We start from the raw sequence: 27,357 nt of genomic DNA on the forward strand, positions 1-27,357 counted from the left end.
TGTTAATGGATATCTAGGCTCTTTCCATAGTTTGGCTATTGTGGACATTGCTGCTGTAAACACTAGGGTACATGTGCCCCTTCAAATCACTATGTTTTTATCATTTGGATAAACACCTACTAGTGCAATTGCTGGGTCGTAGGATACCTCTATATTTACCTTTTTGAGGAAACTCCACACTATTTTCTGGAGTGGCTCTACCAGTTTGCATTCTCACCAACAGGGTAAGAGGGCACCCCTTTCTCCACATCCTTGCCAGCAACTGCTGTTTCCTTTTAGCCATTCTGACTAGTGTGAGGTGGTATCTCATTGTAGTTTTGATTTGTATTTCCCTGATGTCGAGTGATGTTGAGCATTTTTTCATGTGTCTGTTGGCTATTTGTATGTCTTCTTTGGAGAAATGTCTGTTCATGTCTTCTGCCCACTTCTTAATTGGATTATTTGTTCTTTGAGTATTGAGCTTGTTAAGTTCCTTATAGATTTTGGATACTAGCCCTTTATCTGATAAGACATTTGCAAATATCTTTTCCCATTCTATCAGTTGTCTTCTGGTTTTGTTGATGGTTTCCTTTGCTGTGATGATGATGTCATAATAGTTCATTTTTGCTTTTGTTTTCCTTGCCTTTGGAAACATGTCTAGAAAGAGTTGCTGCAACTGAGGTCGAAGAGGTTGTTGCGTATGTTCTCCTCAAGAATTTTGATGGGTACCTGTCTTACATTTAGGTCTTTCACCCATTTTGAATTTATCTTTTTGTATGATGTAAGAAAGTGGTTCAGTTTGATTCTGCATGTGGCTGTCCAATTTTCCCAACACGGTTTGTTGAAGAGACTCTTTTTTCCGTTGGATATTTTCTCCTGCTTTGTCAAAGATTAGTTGACTATAGAGTTGAAGGTCCATTTCTGAGTTCTCTATTCTGTTCCATTGATCTATGTGTCTCTTTTTGTGCTAGTACCATGCTGTCTTGATGATTACAGCTTTGTAATACAGCTTGAAGTCTGGAACTGTGATGCCACCAGCTTTGCTTTTCTCTTTCAACATTCCTTTGGCTATTCAGGGTATTTTCTGGTTTCATACAAATTTTAGGATTGTTTGTTCCAGCTCTGTGAAAATGCTGATGGTATTTTGTTTGAGATTACATTGAATGTATAGATTGCTTTGGGTAGCATAAGCATTTTAATAATATTTATTCTTCCAATCCATGAGCATAGAATATTTTTCCATTTCTTTGTGTCTTTAATTTCTTTCATAAGTGTTCTAAAGTTTTCAGAGTACAGGTCCTTTATCGCTTTAGTTAAGTTTATTCCTAGGTATCTTAAGAGTTTTAGTGCAATTGTAAATGGGATCAATTCCTTGATTTCTCTTTCTGCTGCTTCATTGTTAATGTATAGAAATGCAAGTGACTTCCATGCATTCATTTTATATCTTGCGACTTTGCTGAATTCCTGTATCAGTTCTAACAACTTTTTAGTGGAGTCTTTTGGGTTTTCCACATAGAGTATCATGTTGAATTTCATTCTTCTTATTGCTCTAAATTCATCCATCCTTCCATAGTCCTTTAAATGATGCTATAGTTCTTGTATCAAAGAGGTTCCCTTGATGGTGCCATTATCCCCGAGGATGCTCTCAGACAGCTGAATGTAGAGGTGGGGCCCATGTGCATCACACAGTGCATATCTACATTATCACCTGCCCTTGAATTAACTCTATATCAAAGTGTTATCTTACAATGTCCATTTTTACCTAATATTTTATGATTTGTGGACCTGACTAGGATAAAGCATTGTGCTACACTGATGGTGAGGAAATGTGTCTCACCAAATTTTTCCTTATGTAGGAAGGCTTCCAGCAGTAAGGTTCTAAATCTGAAAATGTTTATCAGTAAACAAACAGATATGTTTCAGAAGATGACCTTATTTGCTGAATAAAGGAGAAAACTTTAGTAGAAATTAATAAGCAATTAAAAATTATATAAAATGCTCACAGCTGTTGAAGGTTGTATTAAATTAATGCATTTATTTATGTATTGCAAACTCAAAGAAGGGAAGCTGTAAAAAGCAAACTGAAAATTTGCATCAGGTGGTATTAATATTTTTATAGCCTTTGACCCAATACCATATTTTCTTTCCTAAAATTATTTCAGAAATTTTCTCTCATGGGAGAAAGGGAGAGAAAACCATGTGAATCAAAATGAATGGATACATGAACTAAGATTTTAATAAGCTTAATAAATGTTTAAAGGAAAGTAATTGTTCTTTTTCCTGATTAAATGTTAATAGTGTAAACTAAAATTTATCTGTTAAAGATGTAAATTGACCTAATTTAATATTCTTTTTAACTAAATATGATATAATAATATATTACCCATTTTGAAAAACCAAAAACAAGTATAAGAAAAAAACCAATCAAACAAAAAAGACTAAACACTAGGTTTAGTACGATGGTTATTAATCCTCTTGTGGTCACAAATCCTTTGAACATCATGGTGAGAAGCATCAGAAAATACCATTTTACATGTGTTATTTTTATGTTTATGTGTAAGGTTAAGTTTATTCTTAGGAATGTCACAGTTTCTTTGTATTCTTACATTTATTTTTTGGTTTCACAAATTAAAAAAAAAATACATAGATGCCAATGTTAAAAGTATAATAAGTGAGAAGGTGAAATCCTTCCTAAAAGAACCTGGAATTATCTGTTAGAGGTTATGGTGGAGGCACAGAAACACATTAATCCCATCATTTCGCTCATATGCAAAATTCCCAGGAGCCCATACACAGGAGAAGCTTCAGAATGGGAACCAGAGAATAATGTTGATAGTGGCTATAAGTGAGCTCTACACCCCAATGAGGAGCTGCAAAAGGCCAGGTTGGAGCCAAGGTTACATCAGCAAATGGGGCTGATTCACAGCCCAGATCAGAAACGGCTACTCTCTCAGGAGGCAGCTTGGAAGGAGACGGGGAGAAGCAGGTTTGGCTTGAAAGTAACTAAAATACTGTCTGACTCAGGCATCTATTATTTATGGCGTTGTATGCTTCCTTCCCTAATTTTCTATGCTTACGCAAAAAATTACTACTACTACATACATTGTCCTATCATTTGATTTTTCACTTAATAACATTATAACATGAACATCTTTTATGTTATATATTGCCTTCCTTTTAACTTCTGCAAAATACTTAGCTGTACCAAAATTTATTAAACATCTCTCTGCCCTGACATGAACAGATACTTCTCCAATGAAGACATACAAATGGCTATCAGACACATGAGAAAGTGTTCATCATCACTAGCCATCAGAGAGATTCAAATTAAAACCACATTGAGATACCACCTTACACCAGTTAGAATGGCCAAAGTTAGCAAGACAGGAAACAACGTGTGTTGGGGAGGATGTGGAGAAAGGCGAACCCTCTTACACTGTTGGTGGGAATGCAAGTTGGTGCAGCCACTTTGGAGAACAGAGTGGAGATTCCTCAAGAAATTAAAAATAGAGCTACCCTATGACCCTGCAATTGCACTACTGGGTATTTACCCCAAAGATACAGATGTAGTGAAAAGAAGGGCCATCTGTACCCCAATGTTCATAGCAGCAATGGCCATGGTTGCCAAACTGTGGAAAGAACCAAGATGCCCTTCAACGGATGAATGGATAAGGAAGATGTAGTCCATATACACTATGGAGTATTATGCCTCCATCAAAAAGGATGAATACCCAACTTTTGTATCAACATGGACAGGACTGGAAGAGATTATGCTGAGTGAAATAAGTCAAGCAGAGAGAGTCAATTATCATTGGTTTCACTTATTTGTGGAGCATAACAAATAACATGGAGGACATGGGGAGATGTAGAGGAGAAGGGAGTTGAGGGTATTGGAGGGGGAGATGAACCATGAGAGACTATGGACTCTGAAAAACAATCTGAGGGTTTTGAAGGGGCGGGGGGTGGGAGGTTGGGGGAGCCTGGTGGTGGGTATTATGGACGGCACGTATTGCATGGAGCACTGGGTGTGGTGCATAAACAATGAATTCTGTTACTCTGAAAAGAAATTAATTAAAACAAAACAAACAAACAAACGATCTCTCTGCCCTGCTGATGGAGATGTTTCCAACTTTTGTTTTTATAAATATTTATTCACAATCTAAGTAGTAGGTACTATAGAAAAAGATAACATTTTAGTTGCTGTCCCCCACCTCCGCCCCGCAATGCCATGTCTTTCTGTCCCTGTACATGCTTATTTATGCACATGGGCAACAGTTTCTCTAGGATGGGGAGAAGTTGACCAGCTAGTAGATATAGGAATGCTCACCTACATGTTAGTAGGTACTGTTAAATTGAACAAGTGCTCTTTTTTAAGTCTATGTTCTTCGTTCTTCTTTTACTTAAAAATGATTTTTTTTCTCTTGAAAAGTTAAGACATATACATAATAAAAGCACCAAATGGCATAAAAAGGATATATGGGGAAAGGTAAGTCTTTTTTACCCTATTCCCCATTCCACATCTCCACTGGCAAAGTTTCCTGGGTGCTTTTTGAAGTGTGTCTGTGTGTGCGCGCACACCCGCAAGCACACACATGAAATCCTCTCTGTATATATCCGTGTGTGTGTATATGTACACATAAACATAGATATGTCATTTGTGTGTGTGTTTCTGCAACTTGATCTTTACATTAATAATATATCTTAAAGATTATTCCACATCCAGGCCTGTAGATCTCCCTTATTTGTTTAAATAGGAGGATACCAAAATGGCATCCTTTGGGAATAGGCCATAATTTAACCCATCTCATCTTGACGTACATTCAGATTGTTTCAAGGCTATTGCAATTATAATAATTCTGTAATGAAGATCTTTATTTGCCACCAGAAAAATCTTGTTGGCATTTTTACAGGTATTACATTCAGTTAATAATTTAATTTTAAGAAGGCACCTGGGTGGCTCAGTTGGTTAAGTGGCTGGCTGCCTTTGTCTCAAGTCATGATCTCCAGGTCCTGGGACTGAGCCCCTTGTCGATCCCCACGTCCCACTCACTGCTCAGTGGGGAGTCTGCTTCTCCCTGTCACGCTCCCTCTGTGCCTTCCCTCTCTCTCTGAAAAAATAAAGTCTTTAAAAAAAATTAATTTTAAGAACGTTAACATCTTTATAATACTTATTTTTAATTTAAACATAGCAAATGCCATTTTATTCTCTCAGGATTCAATCATATACATCTTGCATGTTTATTATTACTTCTACTCTAAGGTATTTTATTCCTCTAAGTACTGTTTTATTTTTTTTATTTTTATATATTTTTAAAGATTTTATTTATCTGTCAGAGAGAGTGAGCACAGGTAGAGGCAGAGGGAGAAGCAGGCCCCTTGCTGAGCAAGGAGTCTGATGTGGGACTCGATCCCCAGACACTGGGATCGTGACCTGAGCCCAAGGCAACTGCTTAACCAACTGAGCCACCCAGGTGTCCCCTAAGTACTGTTTTAAATGGGACTTTTTTCAATACACTTTTCTAACTTGTGGTTCTTATATAGTAAAGTTACTGGTTATTAGTTACTGCACTTAACTAGTTTTCCTACTGTGTTATTTTATTTCCAATAGTTTCCCATGTGGCTCTCTTTTAGTCATGTGATTATATCATTTATAAATAGTTATCATTTTGGCTCATTCTTTCCCATTTCTTATACATTTTTTTTCTTTTCTCTAATTGGGTAGTACTTAATATTAGTTAAATGTGTTAACAATATTATCTTTTTGTTAAAAAATGTTTTATTTATTTGAGAGACAGAGTGTGGGTGCGCTAGAGCACAAGCAGGGCAGAGGGAGAGGGAGAAGCAGGTTCCCTGCAGGGAGACTGATGGAGGTCCAGTGGAGGCTGGGCTCTATCCCAGGACCCCGGGATCATGATCTGGGCTGAAGACAGACGCTTAATCAACTGAGTCACCCAGGTGCCCCAAACTTTTCTTCTATAGTTTAATGGGAAACCTTTTTGTATTTTACCATAAATCAAGTTACTTTCTTAGAAAAAATTAGAATAAATGGGAAGCTCCTTGCCACTATAAAAATAACATGTATAAAATTTCAATTTGACTAAAAGTTTTTCTAGAGCAAGTTAATTTTTAATGACTAAACTTGGTAGCTCAAACACCCCCTGTCCTGACTGCAAGGGAAAATTCTGCTTCTAACTGTCCCTCAGCTTTTTCTTCAGGTTTCCAGGTGCTCTCAGAGGCCATTCCAAGCATACTCAAGGCAAGCAGGGTCTCCTTATTTTCTGTGCCCTGCTATCATTACCACAAACGGCTTTCAGGAAATGCTGTTCAGCACAGATATCCTCTGCTGGTGACACTGCAGCGGACCCCACGCTGGTCTGAGGATGACAGGGAACCCTTCTCCCTTCTGTCCTTCCAACCAATGCGAGACAGATTCTCCCCTTCATCTCACTAGACAGCTGATATCAGGATTAAACATAACAAGATGTTTTTAGACTAGGAAGTGAATGGAAGAGAAATAGTATCACATATCCCAGACTGACCTTAGGGGTTCTCTATGGGGCTGTTAACCTGCCTCAATCCCCATCTGCTTCCAGATGTCAAGAGAAACTTTTCCTCCTAGACTTTGGACAATACTAACTACCTGCCCAGAGAGAGAAGGAAGGTAATCTCTGACATAAATGTAGGTCCACTTCCAGAGTTCTTATTTTCTATACAAGATTGATAACTTCTAGAATGATAGTCAAAAGATCCATTCCCTTCTAAGAAGCGCTCATATCCCATTCACAGACACATGGCCAAGGTACCCGCAAGACAATCACAGTGTAACCTGACATCATGAAGATTACAGAATTTAGAAGTGCCCTTGAGAGTTAACACCAGGTGAAGGTCTCTTTAAATTACTGTTAGATTATAGATTGACTTCTTTTTAAAGACTGGATTTTTAAATTCGATGACCTGGGCTGAGAGGGCAGAACTGGGAACGATCTGGACACCCATTTGGAGGAAGAACTGACCAGTGCATGCTGCAGGGTATAGAAAGTGTCCCGAACAAAGGCTAATTGACTTGTTGACTATCGTGAAGGCTTTAGTAGCAACAGTTCATTTCATATAAAGTCATACGCATGGAAAAAATATTCCCTATATGTATTCCACAGTGTGCCCTGCCCCCTGGTCCCACAGTAGCCAGGAAACTGAGGTCAAATCTAATCTCTTCTAGGAAACTTGATTCTTTCCATAATTTCCATCAATTCTTCAGGGCACCTGGGTGGCTCAGTGGGTTAAGCCTCTGCCTTCGGCCCAGGTCATGATCTCAGGGTCCTGGGATGGAGCCCCACATGGGGCTCTCTGCTCAGCAGGGAGCCTGCTTCCGCCACCCACCCCCGCCTCTCTGACTGCCTCTCTGCGTACTTGTGATCTCACTGTCAAATAAATAAATAAATAAATAAATTAAAAGATCCATCAATTCTTCGAGGCTCTATTACTTTGTTTGAACTCCTTTTTACTGAATAGATACATGAATTGATACTTGGGGCTTCATTTTTCTGTCTTTTGAGTCCACGGTCCCTCTGAGGGTAGAGATTTACTCATCCTTTGACAAGATTGTTGGAAAGTCATGCTGGACTCTGTTCAGAATCCTGGGGATACAGCTATGGACAAAATGGTCAAAGTCTCAACATTCCAGGAGCTTACATTCTTGTGGGAGACAGACCAATAAAGAAATAGAGGACAAATGTCAGGTAGTGATAAATTCCATGATGAAGAGAAAATAAGGTATGTGAAGGGAGTGACTGCATGTGGATCAGGAAAGGACTTTCTGAATTCTTGATTTGTAAGCTCATCATATCTTTCTTCTTGGTCCCCATAGCACTTGCAAATGGTCGGTGCCCAAGAAGAATTAGAGAATTGTTTATTTATTTTTTGAAAACTGACACAAGTTTCAGAAAGCAGAATTTGGTCTTTAATCTCCAAATCAGATGGCATTCTCAATGGTTTTTTTTTTTTCAAAAGTAATTTATTTATCCATTTATTCAATTGCCTTTTCATGTAAGCTTGCCCTCCTGTATTTCCAGTATACTGCCTGTTGTCACTTACACTAAAAGTGCATATGCAAAAATAAAGTGATCTCAAATTCTGGTCAAGAAACATCTGTTAAATAGTTGGCATTATTCTTAGACAATCTTCTCTTGGAGCAATTTTGGAAACTCCCTAGTTGTACTTCTGTAAAGGTTTGCACCTGGGAAATGGCACGGAGGCTTTTATGAGGGATGCTATTATAGGCCTCTCGCCAGTGCTGAGAGAAGAGAGGCTGTCGGGAGCTCTATTTTATGCTACAGTAAGGTTAGCCATTTACTGTTCCCATAAGCTATTTCACTTGCAATAAAGGTCAATGGGCCTTTTTAGGAAGGAGAGCTAGACCCCTGTCGAAAACTGCTGTCTTCCATAGTCAAAAAGACAGGCTTCTTTAGATTCTTCTGAAAAGTTGTAGGATGTTTATTTAGTTGGCAGAGTGGTTCAATATGACCGGCTGATGAGCAAGGTAATAAGAATTCGCTGACTTCAAGGTGGAAAACTTCAATCCTAAGGGAGCTTGACCACAAAGCTAAGCAGGGTGTGGCCAGCAGTGGGTCTGGTTGTCACCTTGACATGTGAACCCTACAAGAAATACATTTCTGTACCTGGAACTCCCTATCCCTGGACTTCCTAGGAAGGTGGCATTATAAATGACTGCAGTGTGCAGCCCCCAGCAGCTGCAAATCCACTACAGCAGAAACGGTCCTGCTAACGATGTATTTTTCTTTCTTTCTTGTTAGCTTTTAAATGAAATCAAATTGGGTAGGCGTTTCCCTAAAAATAGTGCAGGGCACTAGGCTTTAATATTTTTATTCACTATCTCTTAAAGTAATTTTGAAACACTATCCTTTTTCAGTTTTATGTTATAATGTAAAAAAATAAAAATTGTGGCCATAAGACTGTTAAAAAAAAAATTCATCTGGATTGAGCTGTCATTACCATTATTACCTGGAGTACCTGTGGCAGAGACAATGCTGTGTTCACCACTCCCTCTTCTCTTCCTACAGGTATAGGAAGATTATACTTCTCAGTTTCCCATTGGGAGTATGGACTAAAATGATATATTGCTTCCTGTCCTAGGCAGTTAAGAGTGGCTTGAGTTCTTATGCTCTCTTTCTCTTGTCTTCCAGTTGGAAGCTGGGAATTCCGAGACCGCGGAGATGCAAGATGGAAACAGAGTTATCTACTGTCAAGGAGAGCCTCCTTGTCTCTGCCAGACTGTGATATGGACGAGCAGTAAATTCTGTTGTGTTAAGCCACTGAAGTTTTAGGTTTCTTACACTATCCTGATCCATATATGGCAGAACTGATCAAAACAACATGAACATATTGCCACTTTTGATAGGTCATTATTAAGAATTTCATTGTAGGAAATGAATCTCTTAATAAAAACATTCAGAAATTTTGCTCATGTAGATGAGAATGAAGGCAGGTATAACAAATGTCAGTCAATTCCCATTGAGTTATATGCATACCTGAGTACAAATTACCATAGCATAATTTTGTAAAATGGGAGAAACACTGCTGGAAAAGGGAGGTAGGAAAAGATTTCCTAGGCAGTCAATCTTAGGCACAAGTTACATGAAATTTGGAGATCTGGAAATTAGTTTCCTTAAAAAATATCTATGTCAGGGCAGCTGGGTGGCTCAGTGGGTTAAGCCTTTGCCTTCGGCTCAGGTCATGATATCAGGGTCCTGGTGATCAAGCCCCACATTGGGCTCTCTGCTGGGCAGAGAGCCTGCTTCCCCCCCTCTCTCCCTGCCTTCTGTTCTGCCTACTTGTGATTTTCTCTCTCTCTGTCAAATAAATAAATAAATAAAATCTTTTAAAAAAAATCTATGTCTATATACCCCTTTGAAAGTCTGTGAATGCCCCGTGTAACACTTGTACCCCCACATTAAAAATAAGTCTAGGAATGAGGAAGGAGGGTCATGAGATGGAGTGTCCCTTGACCTGATCCTCTTTTGGCTGCAGACATTCAACCCAAATCCTTGGTCCCTCTTTTCCTGACTTTCCTTCTGATTTCTACCAGCTCACAATAAAATAGATCAAGATCAAGATTAAAGTCTGTAATATATAAAGTTATTTAAAATCGATAAGAAAAATATGACTACTTCAACAGAAGAAGATGGGCAAATGATAGGAACAGGCAATTCACAAAAGAAGAAATACAAATGGCCAATACCCATAGAAAATGTTAAAGCTCACTTGGAAATCATAGATGTGCAACTTCAAACAATGAAATACAATTTTGGAAATCAAACTGGATAAATTAAACTTCAATGATGGTTGAGGGAAGAATATAATTTCTAGAGAGTAATTTGGTAATACACATCAATACTCTTTAAAAAATGTATAAAGTTGAGCTAGAATCCCACATCTAAGAATTAACCTTTAAAAAAATTATTCATTTATTTCAGGGAGAGAGAAAAAGAGAGAGAGCAGCAGGAGGGGCAAAGGGAGAGAACCCTCAAGCAGACTCCCTGTTGAGTACAGAGCCTGGCACTGGATGTGGGGCTCCATCCCACAAAATCAGAACCTGAGCTGAAACCAAGAGTTGGATGCCCAACCAACTGGGCCACTCAGGCACCTCTTCTAAGAATTATTCTAAAGAAATAATCATGAATAAGTAAAACAAAAACAAAAGCAAAATGACTCAGCCTCAAGCTTTTATCACAGTGTTTTTTAGTCAAGTTTCTTTTGGTTGCAAGTATTAGGTTGTAAGGCATCTTTCATTTAAAATGCCTCCTCTCAGCTACATTTTCTGTGTCTCTTAAGTTAAAATTATCGAATGATTTAGACTAATTGCTTGCTGAGTGCCAATAGGGTGGCTTTATCCAATCGACTGTTGCTTTCTGTGAAGAGAACTGTCATAAGGATGCATGAGATTACTTCTTACAGGGGCTATACATGGGGTTAGGTTTCACTGCCCTGTGCTCCATAAGAGACAGGAAATGATATGCTATGTTTACCCAAAATGTTAAAGAATAGAAATAATTGAAAAGCCCGACCAGTATGTGAACAATGCACCTGACACCATGTAGTGAGACAGTCATCCAAGATGTTCTTGTAGAAAACTATTTCATGACATGGAAATGTACTTGTGATATATTTTTATTTCTAGAGAAAAAAAAAAAGCAAGTCCAAAGAGAATAAACAGTTTAATCTCATTTTAAAAGTTTACATTTATAAAGGAAGAAAGTGCTACGGATAGAATGTGTCACCCCTTCCACTCCAATTCATATGCTGAAGCCCTAATCCCCAATGTGATGGTATCTGGAGGTGGGACCCTTGGGAAATAACTGGGTTTAGATAAGGTCCTGAGGATGGAGCTCACATATTGGGATTAATGCCCTTATAAGAAGGGAGAGAAACCAGAGCTCCTCTTTTTCTCCACACATCAAGAACGGAGTTTGCAAACCAGAAAGAGGGTTCTTACTAGACAGTGAATCTGCAGGAACCTCGATCTTGGACTTCTCACCTTCTCAGTTCCTCCACAATTGTGAGATGTAGATGTTTATTGTTTAAGCCACCCGGTCTATGGTATTCTGTTGTGGCAGCCTGAACTAAGAAAAGCTATACATCAGAACTTTAGTGGTAGAAATATTTGGATGAAACCAGCATTACTGCTGATTTCTATTTTCTTATCTTTATGAAGATATTTTCTTCTAAATTAATTACAATTAACATATAAAAGTATCTTAATAAGAAAAATATAAAGGTTAAGGAGTAGTTTTCCAAATGCAAAGAAGACTGAAGAAAACCAAATCAGAACCTAAATTCTGGATGAACTAAAGTCAAGAATTCAGACAAGAGGCTGCAAAATATTTACCCTCTTCCTGGAGCACTGGACACACACAGGCTTTGGTCATGAGCAACAGCAGATTCTAAGTGCCAGAACTGGAAGGTGAAGAAATGCTATTGAGAGAAAACACCTCACCTACTCTTTGTGCTCCCCACTTTCCAGGAGCTGGGATGTGAACTCTAAAGCCCTTCAGGTAAATTTTTTGACTTCTATATCAAGGCACACAGTTTAGGGAAAAGAGGACTGGACACAGAGGACCCAAATCCAGTCTGATGGTTTACTAGTTGGGTTTCCTTAATGAAGCCTCTAAACTTCTTTAAGCCTCTTTGGAGATAATACTAAGTAAGCTACTAAGCATCTGACTCTTCGTTTTAGCTCAGGTCATGATCTCAGGGTCCTGAGACCGAGCCCTCCATCGGGCTCCATGCTCAGTGCAGAGTCTGCTTATCGCTCTCCCTTTGCTCTTCCCCCTGCCCTCAGCCCCATGAGCGCACTCTCTGTCTCTCTAATAAATAAATAAAATCTTAAAAAAAAAATAGGTAACCTGCTTTCCTCATATGCTTTTGTGACAACTGAATAAGATAACATGTTCATGTGTTTGAAAAAATGATATGATACAAATGTGCATCTGCACTTATGCTCACAGGTTGCTCTCTCTACACACACACGTGCACACTCACAAATATATATACTACAAATATCTCAAATATATATATAGAGAGATATAGATATGTCTATATATATATATATCTGTGGAAATGATAATTAGAAGCCTAAACCCCTGCTTTGACTTTGGCTGAATGTAAATGAAATTATAGATCACTATGGATTTGATGAGTTGCCTTGAGAAGACAACGTCTTGTTGACCCAAGTACTCTGAGAAGTGCTGAATATTACTCTCCTCCATAAGATAGGAAAGAGAAGGTTAGAGAATATTTACTTGCTGGTGAAAACAGGAGCACAATAAACAAGGAACATTGTTGAAAGATAAGCTAGAGGAACAAAGGTCTTATTTAAATTTAAATATTTGCCAACAGTGTTTTAGAATAAATTATTGTCCCCTTCTTGAATGTTTATTGAGAAAAGGATGACACTAAGATATTCAAGTATGAGCAACAAATATGACCATTAACCACAAAGTCTAAGATTACCACGAAGCTTGTAAAATACATCTGATATAGGAAATTTATTTGTTTGCTTGATTATAAAATGTTATGGAAATTATATTTGTTTTCAGGCTGAATATGTACTCTCTGCTTTGGACAGTAAACCCATTCCTCAGTCAACAGACTCACCAGCAATATATACTGGATAGATTCTCATCAGCAGCTAGCCCCCCCAGCAGTGTACACCAGGTAGATTTTTGCATGAGTTCAAACGCTTCAAACACTTGGTTCTAGCTTTCTCTTGGCAGACCACCTGGCAAACCCCCAGAAACAGAGTGCTTCTAGAATATTCAATCAAACACAGCAAAGTTTGATTTATTTCACAATGTTACTGAAGGTTACATCTGAGGAGTTGACAATGCGAGTGAGAGGAGAAAAATAAATTTTTACTGTATTTGTGTATATTGTTGGAATCTTGTTTCATCAAGCATTTACTAGTAATAATTACATTTAAAGCATTTTCACTGGGGTGCCTGGGTGGCTCAGTTGTTAAGCAACTGCTTTTGGTTCAGGTCATGATCCCAGGGTCCTGGGATCCAGCCCCGTATGGGGGCTCCCTGCTCTGTGGGAAGCCTGCTTCTCTCTCTCCCACTCCCCCTGCCTGTGTTTTCTCTCTCGCTGTGTCTCTCTCTGTCAAATAGTAAATAAAATCCTAAAAAAAAATAAAGTGTTTTCACTATAACATAGCACTATATAAACTGTTATTCATATATCGGCAGGTGGGAGGGGGTAGGGCTTAAGCCTTTCTTCTTCTATGAGCGGAAGTGTATCAAAACCTACCCTCCAGTTAGTTGCCATGAAGCTGAATCTGTTCACAGATGTATCTCATCAACTCCCACATTATTGGCCTACCCATTAATTTAAAAGTAATGATTTAATTATCAGCATTTAAGAGCTCAAGTGATTTCAGCTTAAAAATACAATATGATGCTAAAATGGATTCTTGCTCTACATACGTTCCACATGTCCGCCACTCCCTTCCTTCACACCCCCAGAGGTGAGCAGTTAGAATTCCTTTTTTTTTTTTTTTTAATATTTTATTTATTTATTTGACATAGAGAAGCAGGAGCGAGCACAGGCAGACAGAGTGGCAGGCAGAGGCAGAGGGAGAAGCAGGCTCCCTGCCAAGCAAGGAGCCCGATGTGGGACTCGATCCCAGGATGCTGGGATCATGACCTGAGCCCAAGGCAGCCGCTTAACCAACTGAGCCACCCAGGCGTCCCTCCTTTTTTTTCCTTTTTTTTTTTTTTTTTTTTTTTTTTTTTCAGCGTAACAGTATTCATTGTTTTTGCACCACACCCAGTGCTCCATGCAATCCGTGCCCTCTCCAATACCCACCACCTGGTTCCCCCAACCTCCCACCCCCGGCCCCTTCAAAACCCTCAGGTTGGGACGCCTGGGTGGCTCAGTTGGTTAAGCCGCTGCCTTTGGCTCAGGTCATGATCCCAGGGTCCTAGGATCGAGTCCCGCATCAGGCTCCTTGCTCAGTGGGGAGCCTGCTTCTTTCTCTGCCTCTGCCTGCTGCTCTGCCTGCTTGTGCTCTCTCTCTCTGACAAACAAATAAATAAAATCTTTAAAAAAAAAGAATGAACTTTAAAAAACAACAACAACAAAAAACCCCTCAGATTGTTTTTCAGAGTCCATAGTCTCTCATGGTTCACCTCCCCTTCCAATTTCCCTCAACTCCCTTCTCCTCTCCATCTCCCCTTGTCCACCATGCTATTTGTTATGCTCCACAAATCAGTGAAGCCATATGATAATTCCTTTTGTAATCTGGGCAACCAGAAGCCATTTAGCTTTAGCTTTGAGGGGCAGATGCATTCAAGTCAGGTTTGAAAGGTGGAGATCCCCACTGCCCCTGTGGCAGGCATGATCAAGGGCGCTTTGGGATTTTCTGCAGGAGCATTCTTGTCGCCAGCTTTGTGAAGATCAACAAGTGAGGTCAGCAGCATTTTCAGCTGTTGTTATTTTTGTTACCAGTATGGACCCAACAGGTAAAGCTTGGCTCCAGGGCCAACAGTAACAGCATCAGTAGCTTCCTGATTTCTACATTGTTCCTAGAGTTAATGGTGCAGGGGAAACTTCCTGATTTCCCATCTTCCTGACCAGCAAAATCGGCGGCTTCCTTGGGGGCGGGTTCTTCATTGTTCCTCTGGCAGTCAGCCTTGCAAGCCCAGCCTCAGTACACTGTAAGCACCTAATTCCCTGTTGGAAGCCCTTTGCCCTTTGTGCTAAAAATAGCCAGAGTAGTTTTCAATTTCTGTAACAGAACTCTGACTAATGCAAAGGAAAAATAAGAAATCTGGTAACATCTGGCCCTGATTTTGGTTACGGTAACAATAGGCTGGTAATGAGCAGGAGGAGGCTCCAACTTGCAGAAATCCTACCACACCTCAGTGTAGCCCCCAACTGGAGGCCATTTATAAAGCATCATTTTCCACTATTTGTAGTGTCTGCATGTTTTGTTTTGTTTTTTTTTTTAACTGACATCCCATCTTTCTTAGTTATTGTACCTCTCTGGACCCGGTAGGGATTTTCAGTTTGCCACCCCACTAATACTTACCTAAAGCTTGTTTGAAAAAATTTTTTGATTTTCTAAAGAACACAGTTTTTCCATTCTGAATATACTCCAAAATGCCCCCAGGTCAAAACTAGAAAGCTGTACCCCTAACTTCATTTTTTAGGTCCCTAATGGAACTGTTTTTGCTCAACTCTAAAACTAGTTGTCTTATTAACCTTAAGGTTGTTGTTGAGTAAAGTGTAATGTCTCTACTATGAGGATGCAGCAAAGAGGTTTCTTCCAAGTCAAGTTTTATCTTATAACCATGTAATAGATCACGTTTTGCTTTTGCATTGGCTTTTGAAAAGGTGGGGCTAAAGGCTACCTGAGTGACTCAAAGCACATATGATGTCAAACTTGCTCAGTATACTAACTCTACTCCTGGGTCTCATGGTTCCTACTGTGATTTTCTCTTCACTCAGATGTCTTCACATATATATTTTATTTATTTATTTATTTAAGAAAGAGAAAGAGCACGTGGGTGGGGGGAGTGGCAGAGGAAGAGAGAATATCTTAAGCAGGCTCCACCTTCACTGCAGAGCTGGAGGCAGGCTCTGTTCCAGGACCCTGAGATCATGACCTGAGCCAAAACCAAGATTTGGATGCTTAACCAACTGAGCCACCCAGGCACTACCCAGATTTCTTCACATGTTAAAAAAATCCTATTGTACTAAGTTTGAAATCCATTTTAAGTCCTTCTTGTAATATAATGAAGAATAAATAAATATTCAAATAAACTGCCTTCACTTCCCCTGCTCTATTCCTTTTATTACGTCTAACAGACACCTGTTCCTCAGTTCTCTCTGCCTTCATATGCTTAGTGATGTACTTCAGCCAGTGTCTTCACAGACCAAAGCTATTCACGGGTCTGATCAGGATTTTGCAGTCTAACAAAAATTTTAAAGATGTAGTGAAGTCGAAGAATGAGGAAATTTTAGCAAAAACCAATTTGTTCAGTGGTTTTCACTGACTGAGAATCCCAGGCGATTTCTGTGTAAACCAAATGGAAGACAGTCTTTCTGGGAAGCAAAGGATTATACTTCTTTTGAAATATCCAGTATCTATCTGATTTTAAACTCACCTGATTTTTCCACTTTAATTAAACATCTTATTTTGAGATAATTATAATTCACTAGCTGTTGTAAGAATAATATGAATAATCTCATGTACTTTAACCCAATTTTCCCCAAAGGAAATATCTTACCAAACTATAGAACATCACATTTAGGATACAGATACCAAAACAGTCAAGATACAGAATATTTCCATCACCAGAAGGATTCCTCTGTTGCCCCTTTATAGTCACACTTCCTTTCCTCCCAACCCACCCCTGAGTACCACTAATCATTTCTCCATTTCTACACTTTTGCCATTCCAAGAATAACTAATTTCTTTCGATGACATAAATGTTCCTCGAGGTGAAAACATGACATTTACCACCATCCACCCCCAACTTTGATTCCTTATCTGCCCTTCTTTAACCTACTCTGTGCTTGAGAAGGCTGACCTTTGAGGACTATATTTGACTCTCTTGTTCTGTGGCTTCCAGTCAGAGTCAGTCGTGAGAAGCACTGGCAGAAGATGGAAGGAGTGGGAGAAGAGTGATATAAGATATTCATTCCCTTGTGCATTTACCCTTCCCCCATGCCTTATGGTGATGGTGGTGGTGGGGGGTAATGGTGGAGGAGAAGGGAAGGAGGAGGAGGGAAAGAAGGAGGGAAAGGAGAAGAAACACTACCACCACCACCAGAGAGGAAAGTTCCCAGGTGGGGAAATGGACAGAGACTTTAGCCAGTTGAGTTGCCTGCCTTTAAGGGGCGAGGCTTAGATAGTGAAATAATCAAATGACTGTGATGGACTGAAGATTAGAATTTGAGATTGAATTCCTTGGTTTGGCACAATTCTTTGATCTAACAAAAAAAATTCTTGATCCAGGTAAGGGTAAGGTTTAATTAGATTCAAAGCAAAATGGAGAATCTTTTTGGCATTCCTTTTAAAGTTTGTAGACGACAGTTCATACTCCCTACCATTAATGGTTTAGGGTTCTCTGCCTTACTGCTGGGTTACTCAATCCCAGAATCTACTGGTTTACAGTTTTTGAAAGGTTTATGTTCTGCCTTCAGTGAATAAATTGTCATTGTCATGTCTTGTCTATTTATGGATTACAGCCAAAGTTTAATAAACAGTAAGTATTAGGCATGGGCTGAGCATTTTATATTCGTTATTCTATTTATCTTAGCCCACAATCTTGTGAGGTAGATATTTTCCCAATTTGACAGATAGGAAAACTTAAGTTCAGAGATCCTAAATAATTTACCCAAGGACACACAACTCATAAGTGGAGGATATGCAATTCAAGTCTATCTTTTAATAATTGTGCCATATTGGCTCTCAATGAGGTGTATTGTTTTCCACCTGGAAACAGAGAGAGGGGGCTGCTGCTTCCAGTGATCCTGATTGCTCTTCCCTTCTTCTCCTGGATAGCTCCTACACTTTCTCAATCTCTGATCAAGAGTCATATCTTCAGGGTGTTATCCCCATCTTCCTGCCCAGGTATACTCCTCAAAAACACTCTCATAGTGCTGTGGATTTCTCACTTGTAACAGCTGTTTCACAGAAATTCGTATTTGCTTGTGTGATTTTTTTTTTTTTGATCAATGTCTATCTTCTCTCCTCTAGACTATAAGCTGCATGAGAGAAGCCATTTTGCTCCATTACATCTTTACCAGTTATAGCACAATGGCTGACAAAGAGTGAGTGACCAATAATGAAATAGAATTATAGATCCTCAGAGTCAGAAGTCACCCCAACTGCTAACTATTCTACTCATCCATCAGAAGTCCTGTGGCATTATTGTAAACAAGTGCAAGTGGTCAACCAACTGTTCTTGAACCATCTTTGGACCACTCTGACTACTAGAGCTAGCCATTGTTCAGGAGAGCATACTAATGAGTTCCAGCTCTATCTACCTCCTCCCCCCAAAAAGAAAACTTCACCCAAGTCTTCTCTTCTTCAGGCTGCATGTATCATGTATCTAGAATTAGACTATTCTCATATAATCATCTTGTCCACATTCTTCTGAATGGGTGTTTCTCATGCTCAGTACTCAGGATAGAGATCTGAACTTTAGATATGTTCTGACCAGATTTAAACTAAGATTATGCTAACTGAATCTCATCTCTGGCTGATACAGAGTGTGAAGGAAACTTCAATTCCATTTAAAATATGTGTAATGGAGGCAATTATTTAATCACTCTATCTAATGTTTCCCAAGTATCTGTGCTGGGCCTCTCTCCTCCATGCCACGCTATTCCCCTCACCTCCCTAGAAGCCAAGGATTCTCTCATGCACCTATGTAAAGGATGAGTAGGAGGTTCATGGGGATCTTGAACAATTAAGAAATGGGATTTACTTATATGGGACAGTATAGATAGAATTCAGAAAAGTCTTGGGGTACAAGTGAATGTTCTCAGGCTGGACAAACCACAGGTGGGCATGAAGACACCTGCTGATAGAAGGAATAGCAAAGTAGCTCTTCTGTCTATGCCTCATGCAATGGTCTTTAAAGTGATTAGTGATCTCAGCTTCCTCCTGGTTCAGGACTCCAACAATGGTGGGCAGTCTTCTGATGTTGACCAGCCTCACCTCCCCCAAGCCTCTTTCTGTTGTACTTCACGGATACCCCAGGTCAGGTACTTTTCTCTTTCATTTCCTGACCTCAAGTGCTGTCCCATCTCTGTATCTGCGGTCCTCCTTAGGAGTGGTGGGGGATGGTAGCTTGGCCCTTCAGTTAATCTCTTTCTACTTTAATGTCATGATCTCTGGGCTCCCTCAAGATAGCCCTTGGATTTTCAAAAGTCTGCCTCAGAGTTGCAAAGCTGGATATGTACCATTCTTCTCTTTTATTCACAATCTAATCATTCTACTTTCTTTGAAACATTGTGGTCACATAAAAGGAAGTTGAGAAAAGAAAAGCAATAAATTAATTTTTAAAGATATTATCTTGTTACAATTATATTGCTACTAAGCCCTATCTGTACTGTGTCATTGATTCTTTTGGCTTCAAGACCAGGATCCAAATACTTTTAAATGTAGGTCCTTTTGGTGTTGAAGAGATTATTTTCTGTTAAAGAAATCCTATTTTAATTTCCAACAGAATTGTCTAAGACCCAAAAAAAAAAAAAAAAAAAAAAAAAAATCTTTTTTTTTTTTTAAAAAAATTTTTTTTTATAAAAAAAAAATAATTTAAATATAAATAAAAAACTAAAAAAACAAAAAAAAAAAAAAAAAAAAAAAAAAGCCAGTCTTTCACTTTAAAAATTGCTCATTCATTCAAGAAATATTTATTAAGTTACTGCTGGGTGCCAGGAAGTTTGCTTTCCCATTTCTGTTCTTTAAAGAAAGAGGAGGTACTTGGGAATCATAGGAATCAATATACTGGTTGATCATAAATAAGACAGTCTCTGTTCTGGGAACTAACACCCTAGTGGGATTTTATGGATATGGCTATATTCATTCATTAGTTGTTCATTCGACATGTTTTCTGAGCCCCCGCTCAACATGTGATACTAAATGCAGGAAAGACATGTCACCTGCGCTCACCGAGCAACAGTTAAACAGATAAAACAACAATTGCTTTAAAGTATATTTAAGTTTATTTAATGCAGAATAAGGTCTTGAGAGAGGGCATCATGGAAGACCTTCCAGAGGAAGGGAAGCTTGGGCTTTATTTTCATGGATGAGTGGGAGTTTCAGAAAGTAAGGAAATGTGGAAGAAACTAGATTATGCAAAACACAGACACAAGAGAAGCAAGACTATGTTTGGAGGGTGACAAAGTACACAGATTTAGGTCAAGTAGAATGGCTTTTGTCCCAATACAGTTCAATGCACAAGAAAAAACTCAAGTTCTCTGAATTCCTGTGTTCCCTCTTTCTTGAGAGTAAAAGCTTGACTGTGCAAGTGGAAACCATTCAAATAATTGCTGGTATGGATGACTTACATTATGCTGAGAGACACTGGTGCCTCAGAAGTGTTTCAGAGCACTAGAAAGTAGAGAGGTGGGGGTTGGCTCCTGTACTACTTGGGGATCCAATTTCTGTAAAATATGGTGGTCTTGGCTTGTGTGGTCTTTACATCAAACCTCAAACTTTTTTTGGACATAATTTACCCATATCTCTAGGGTGGTTCAGCTACAAATCTTGGGCAGAATTCATCCTAAGCTACTGGCAAACATCACTTACTGTCAAGCTTTAATTCAACTTCTCCTCTACCATGTATTCTTAGGTTAGTAAGGGAGAAACGATTTTGGAAAGAGAACATTTACAGAAGAAAATTTGAAAACACTTTCCTTCAATGCAAATGGTTAATGGAATAAGGTTTTTCACTCAATCTATAAGCACCCTGGTTACTGCAGCTCAGGTTCTTTATTCACTCAGTTCTTTTGGGCTGATCCTCCTTTCTTGCTCCAGGCCAAGCAGAAAGGTACTACACTGGGTTCTGATCACTGATTGAATTAAGATTCAGAGTTATGAGCTCAGCTCAAGGTCCCAAATAATAGCCTCTTCCTTTATGCCTCAGTACTCATAGAATGGCAAACAGAGAAAGAATAAATGCATAGACTCTGTCAATTATACTGACCATTGTTTAAGGAAGAATTGTCATTTCCATAAATAGAAATGCAAGAAAAACTAAATCATTGATTGCTTTTAACTGATAAGTCTACTTGTTTCAAAAGGTCATCACAAACTCTTGCTACACTTTGGTTTTGAAAGTAATCCTTTTAATGAAAAGATGAAAAAGTTATTAAAACATGAAATATATATGGAAAAATACACTTTTAAGGTTTTGAAATGTGCAAACCATGTTTAATAAAGTTTGTACAGTTGAGCCGTGGAAAATTAAGTGCAAGAATGTAATTGCACTTTCGGTTTCAAATGCTGTACTCATTTTCTGAAATTTTCAATCAGAAACTAACCATCAGGTTCTAAATTCACCTGCTAGGAGGAATCTGGGCAAATTATTTTCAGAGTGCATTTTTTTCCTTCCAGAGTTCATTTTAGCTTCGTGCTTTTGGTGGCTGACTTTTTCAGATGTAGAGAGCTCTGTACCACACATCTGAAGTTAGGGCATGGGTAATAACTGTATGGGTAATAACTACAAATGTTCTCTGCTTAACAACAAATACTTTTCTCCTTATCCTGGTGTAACACTTCTAGGTTATTTGCTGGAAAGATCTCAGAGTGTTATAAACGTGTAGGTTTGCCATTGTGAACAAACATCAATTCAGAATCTGCTCTTTTATGGAGTAGTCTGGTCCAACTCACTGTGGATAGTTCTGCAGACCTACCTTTTTATTTTAACCAAAGAAAATCTCAAGATCATTCCTTGCTGCCCCCGGGTCTTCTACAGCCTTGTATCTATTATAATAATTATACTTAAAATTATATTTAAAATCTCATGTTTAGATATAAAGAAGTATCAAGCCACAGCTGGTAAGTGCTTGTGAAGGTGATCATGGTTTATCCAAAATACTACCTTGTTTATGATTATTTGGTACAGGACAAGGGTTACAGTCTTCCATTCCTATGGCAGACAGGGAGATGACCTTAGTGTGTGAGGCAGGCTAGAGGCACACTAAGGCCACCTGAGGAGTACACACTCCTTCTAAAGGAGCAAAGCCTTCTTAATTCTGGTTGGCTGAGACCATACAGGAAAGTGAGCCCAAAATGTTGTATTTTCTGGCTCTTCCAGATAACCCCAAACTCATACTTCTCACTGGGCGTTATATCCAACAAATGAATCATTAAACACTACATCAAAAACTAATGATGTGGGGCACCTGGGTGGCTCAGTGGATTAAGCCGCTGCCTTCAGCTCAGGTCATGATCTCAGGGTCCTGGGATCGAGTCCCGCATCGGGCTCTCTGCTCAGCAGGGTGCCTGCTTCCCTCTCTCTCTCTCTCTGCCTGCCTCTCCATCTGCTTGTGATCTCTCTCTGTCAAATAAATAAATAAAATCTTTAAAAAAAAAAAAAAAAAAAAACTAATGATGTACTATACAGTGGCTAACTGAACATAATAAAAAAAAAAAACAAAAAATAAAATCTCTCAATTAAATGTTAAAATACCATATGATCCAAATGTATGGAGGTTACCTGTGGTCAACCTCTATTATAAAACTCTGTTAATTCTTGCTTTGTTTGTTTATTAAACAGGCTAGGATTTCTTTTACCATGGACCATGTCTTACCCATTTTGTTTTCCCCTGAAAGTCTAGAACAGTGCCTAGCACACAACAGAGGTCCAAATATTTGTTATTAAACTGAACTGAGCTCTGATAAATGGAGGCCAGAGAAGGGTACTTTTTCAGAGCTGGACAAACTTATTAAATCAAGACACTTTGAAAAATTAAACATTTATTATAAACCATGTCCATTCCATGCAGAATGTTCTTTTTCGCTATTTGTATACCTTAAAGCTTACTTCTTTCTTTGTATTTTGTCATGAGAAGATTAGGTTTGGCTTTATGTACTTTTGTGAAAAAAAGAGATGAACAGAGTGTCTTAAATAATTTAGAGGATAGTGATAGGACCAAGTATTAAGTAAAGCCCCTTTATTACTTTGACTACTATTACTTTCTTGAGATATTAGAAATAGTATGACTGAATTAAAACTTATCTAGTTTAGTCAGAATTTACTCATAAAGTGAGAGTGGCAGAAAGCTCCTCTAGAGCCTTTGAAAACTGGGGTGATGAAACCATGATTCAGGAACACTGACTAATCACACTGTAATTACCACTGGGGATTTCAGCTTAGCTAGGGAATTGTTTTCTTTTTTAAAGATTTTTATTTATTTGTTTATTTATTTATTTGATAAGGAGAGAGAGTAGAGGGAGAGGGGCAGAGAGAATCCTAAGCAGGTTCCACGCATAGCACAAGGCCCAACATGAGGCTCAACCTCATGACCTTGAGATCATGACCTGAGAGGAAATCAAGAGTTGGATACTTAACCAACTGAACACCCACATGCCCCAGAGATTTTTTTTTTTTTTTTTTTTTTTTTTTTTTAAGTAATCTCTATACCCAACATGGGGCTCAAACTTAACAACCACAAGATCAAGAGTTACATGCTCTACCAACTGAGCCAGCCAGGTACCCCAAGGGAAATAATTTTTATAACTTGTTTTTTATTACTACAAGTAGGTGAGGTCTCTCAAGCCCATGCATTATTCAAAGTCAACATTGATTTATTTCCCAATTAAGATTTTTGGAAAATTTGTCAGGATTTTTGTAATAGCCCCAGTGTTTACCCCAAGGCACCTCAAGGTGTTGATTTGGATTGGGGTAGGTACTATTGTTGTCATCAGCCACATTTTACAGATGAGGAAGTTGAGGTTGATACCTGGTAAGCTTTCACACTGGTTGATGTCTTTCTAATTTCCCCATTCCGCTTTCCCCCATGCTACCATATGTAAACAGTTTATATAAGAAAATAGACTAGAAGGCAAAGAAGATCAATGAGGATTAGGAAGACCACTACAAAGCCCTGAGAATACAAGAAAAATTACAATAAAAATGGACAAATCCACAATCATAATCACCAATTTTTAAATATATATATATATAACTGGGGGCACCTGGGTGGCTCAGTGGGTTAAGCCTCTGCCTTCGGCTCAGGTCATGATCTCAGGGTCCTGGGATCAAGCTCCACATCAGGCTCTCTGCTCAGCAGGGAGCCTGCTTCCTCCTCTCTCCCTGCCTGCCTCTCTGCCTACCTGTAATCTCTGTCTATTAAATAAATAAATAAATAATCTTTAAAAAAAAAAACAAAACTGGTAACTCTGTATGTTAATTATACTTGAACTCAAAAAATAAATTTAAAAAGAAAATGACAGATCACATAGAAAATATCTAGAACCCTGCATGTAGAAAATATGCCTCTTTTTAGATATTTACCATATATTAGATTACATAGGAAAACAGAAGTTTAAATATAAATTCTTATAGGATGGAGATCTCATAGACTATTTTCTCTAGTGACAGAACAATATCAAATCATCACTTAAAAATACCGTTTATATGACCATTTAATATCACACCCAAAACACTCATGGTTCAAAAAGAATACACGGCTGGTAGTGGGGAAGGCTGCATATGTGTGGGACCAGGAGAGATATGGGAACTCTACTCTCCACTCAGTTTTGCTATGTACCTACCACTGCTTTAAAAAGTTATGTTTGTTCATAGTTTTTTATTTTTTTTAAAGATTTTATTTATTTATTTGACACACAGAGAAAGAGATCACAAATAGGCAGAGAGGCAGGCAGAGAAAGGGGGGAAAGTAGGCTCCCTGCTGAGCAGAGAGCCCGATGCGGGCTTGATCCCAGGACCCTGAGACCATGACCTGAGCTGAAGGCAGAGGCACCCAGGTGCCCCTGTTCATGTTTGTTTGTTTTTTAAATATACATACACACTCTCACAATGAAAATGACAAAAATTTTATAGTTTAGTGACAATGAAATTTTATCTAAAATTAAAAAGAGGGAAAATCCACAATTTCTTCTCTAGATAGCTATAACTACTCTAGAAAGTCTGTTTTATATCATAGAGGGATATATCAAATGTTTGCTCTGCCAGGTCTTGTGCTTAACATTACTATATTTAATTGTAAGAGCATCTCCATGAGATATCTCTTTCTCTATGAGATAGGAACTATAATCATCCTTATTTTAGATGAGGAAATTGAGTCTCAGAGAGATTAATTTGCTCGTCTAAGAGTAGAAAGTAGCTTTACACTAAAATCTAGGTTTTCTGATTACCGTACCATATTATACCATACATACTTTTTTTCTTACTTTTAATTTACTCTTCTGTCTCAATATTGGATCTTTTTCAATGGAGCCTAGTATTTCCACCATTAAAAACAATAGAGCAATGGACACCCACATGCATATACCTCTCCTCTCTTGTTCAATTATTTACTTGAAATGACCAGATATTATAGTAAAATCAATGCCAATAAAGTATATTTTATTCTATAATCCATCTCCCTTTATTTCATGCCATTAATTTGTTGGGGAAACTGAATCATTTGTGGTTGAAGAAACAGGAACACTTGCCCTATAAAATATTTTATATTCAGGATTTAGCTGGTTACTTGTTTGTGATATCATTTAACTTTTTCTCTAATCCCCTCTACTTACTACTTATTAATTAATGTAGTGTTTTGATTAGATTAGAGTCACATACTTTTTTTTTTTTTTAGCAAGAATACTTTATAAGAGCCGATTGCATTTTTTTTTTTAAAGATTTTATTTACTTGGCAGAGAGAGAGCACGAGAGTGCACAAGCTGTGGGAGCAACAGGTAGAGGGAGAAGCAGGCTCCCCACTGAGCAGCGAGCCCAATGCTGGGCTTGATCCCAGGACCCTGAGGTCATGACCTGAGCCAAAGGCAGATGCTTAACTGACTGAGCCACGCAGGTGCCCCAAGAGCTGACGGCATTTTCCTGGTGAATGCAACCCACTTACTTCTGATGTTTCAATATCATCTTTTGTTAAGATTAAAAACTTTTTGAAGAGTGGGCATGAAATGAGATGGCCTGGCATTATAGAACACCAGACCAACAATGCTTGTTTTATTTACTAGCTGTATACAGGAGGCACATGAGATCTCTGCCTAGTACATTTCATCCACCTCTTCTTTCCTTCTTTGACCAATTTGGAAAGCCTCTCTAACGTGCCTTTCACGAGCCATTGAGAGAAGCTCCAGGACAAACTACTAGCCACCAGTTTCCTGGGATCCATTTTCATTGCCTTATAGATATTTTCACTTTATTTCCTTCTGCCACCACTAGATACTCTTTGAAGAATTTCCACATAATCCTGTCATATCTGGCCTTAATGAAGAAGACTTGGAAAGAACTCTGCTTCGATTCCAGCTACCACTGTCACTGTTCATCTTCCCATTTCCAACCTTGCCTCTCCCCTTGGACGTGATACTTCATCAGACTTACCACCACAATCCAAGCAGCACTCCAGCACAACTTTGGTTCTCCCTTCCTTGTTCACTCAAGTCTGGGTAAACACCCTGATGGCTCCATCAAAACCTCCTCAGTTAGTGCTACCTGCTTCTTTTGAGTTCATGCCAACCCTCAGAGTGGAACCTAGCCAGAAATCCAGATATAACATAGTGGTTAAGAGCACAGGCTCTGGAGGCAAGCAGACCTGGCGTTGAAATCAAGCTAGCACTTTCTAGCTGTCAAGTTTCATCTTCTATAAAATGGAGATATTAATATTTGCTATATAGGGTTGTGTTGTGAAGGCCAAATGAAATAAAGGGAGATGCCTAGACTAATGCCTGCCACATGGTAAAAGCCCAAAGATTGGAAGCATTGTTTTTAGTGTTATCATATTCCCATATTCATGCTACTAGGTCTCTAGTCCTTTAGTTCCACTGGGCATGGAGACGTAGTTAGGATGTCAAAAATTAGTGTTTAATAGAGAACAGATAAAATAAAATAATGAAGCAAAGTCAAGTTTTAATAAAATCTACATAGTTTAAAGTGATATAATTTTCCTGAGGATAGAATAATAAAATCATAGAGCTGGAAGGGGTCTTAGAGGTAACCAAATCCAATCTCTTACTTCACAGAGAGAGAACTAAGGCCCAGATTGATAGAATGATCCTCTTTAAGTTCTTCTACCTACTGAGCAGGTACCTTGTAATGTGAACCTGTGTCTGACTTTGGCCACCTTGTTTTCCTCCACAATTCACTCACT

At 38.7% G+C, this 27,357-nt stretch overlaps 1 protein-coding gene across 1 annotated transcript in view; it reads right to left on the reverse strand.

The window, feature by feature from the left end:
- Positions 1–27,357, reverse strand: part of LOC111149789 — a 421,979-nt gene that overhangs the window by 36,658 nt on the left and 357,964 nt on the right. The gene's annotated exons all lie outside the window — the stretch shown is intronic.

Source organism: Enhydra lutris, unplaced genomic scaffold (genome assembly GCF_002288905.1).
Source record: "Enhydra lutris kenyoni isolate GAN:26980312 unplaced genomic scaffold, ASM228890v2 scaffoldscaffold2, whole genome shotgun sequence".
NCBI classification, from domain to species: Eukaryota; Metazoa; Chordata; class Mammalia; order Carnivora; family Mustelidae; genus Enhydra; species Enhydra lutris.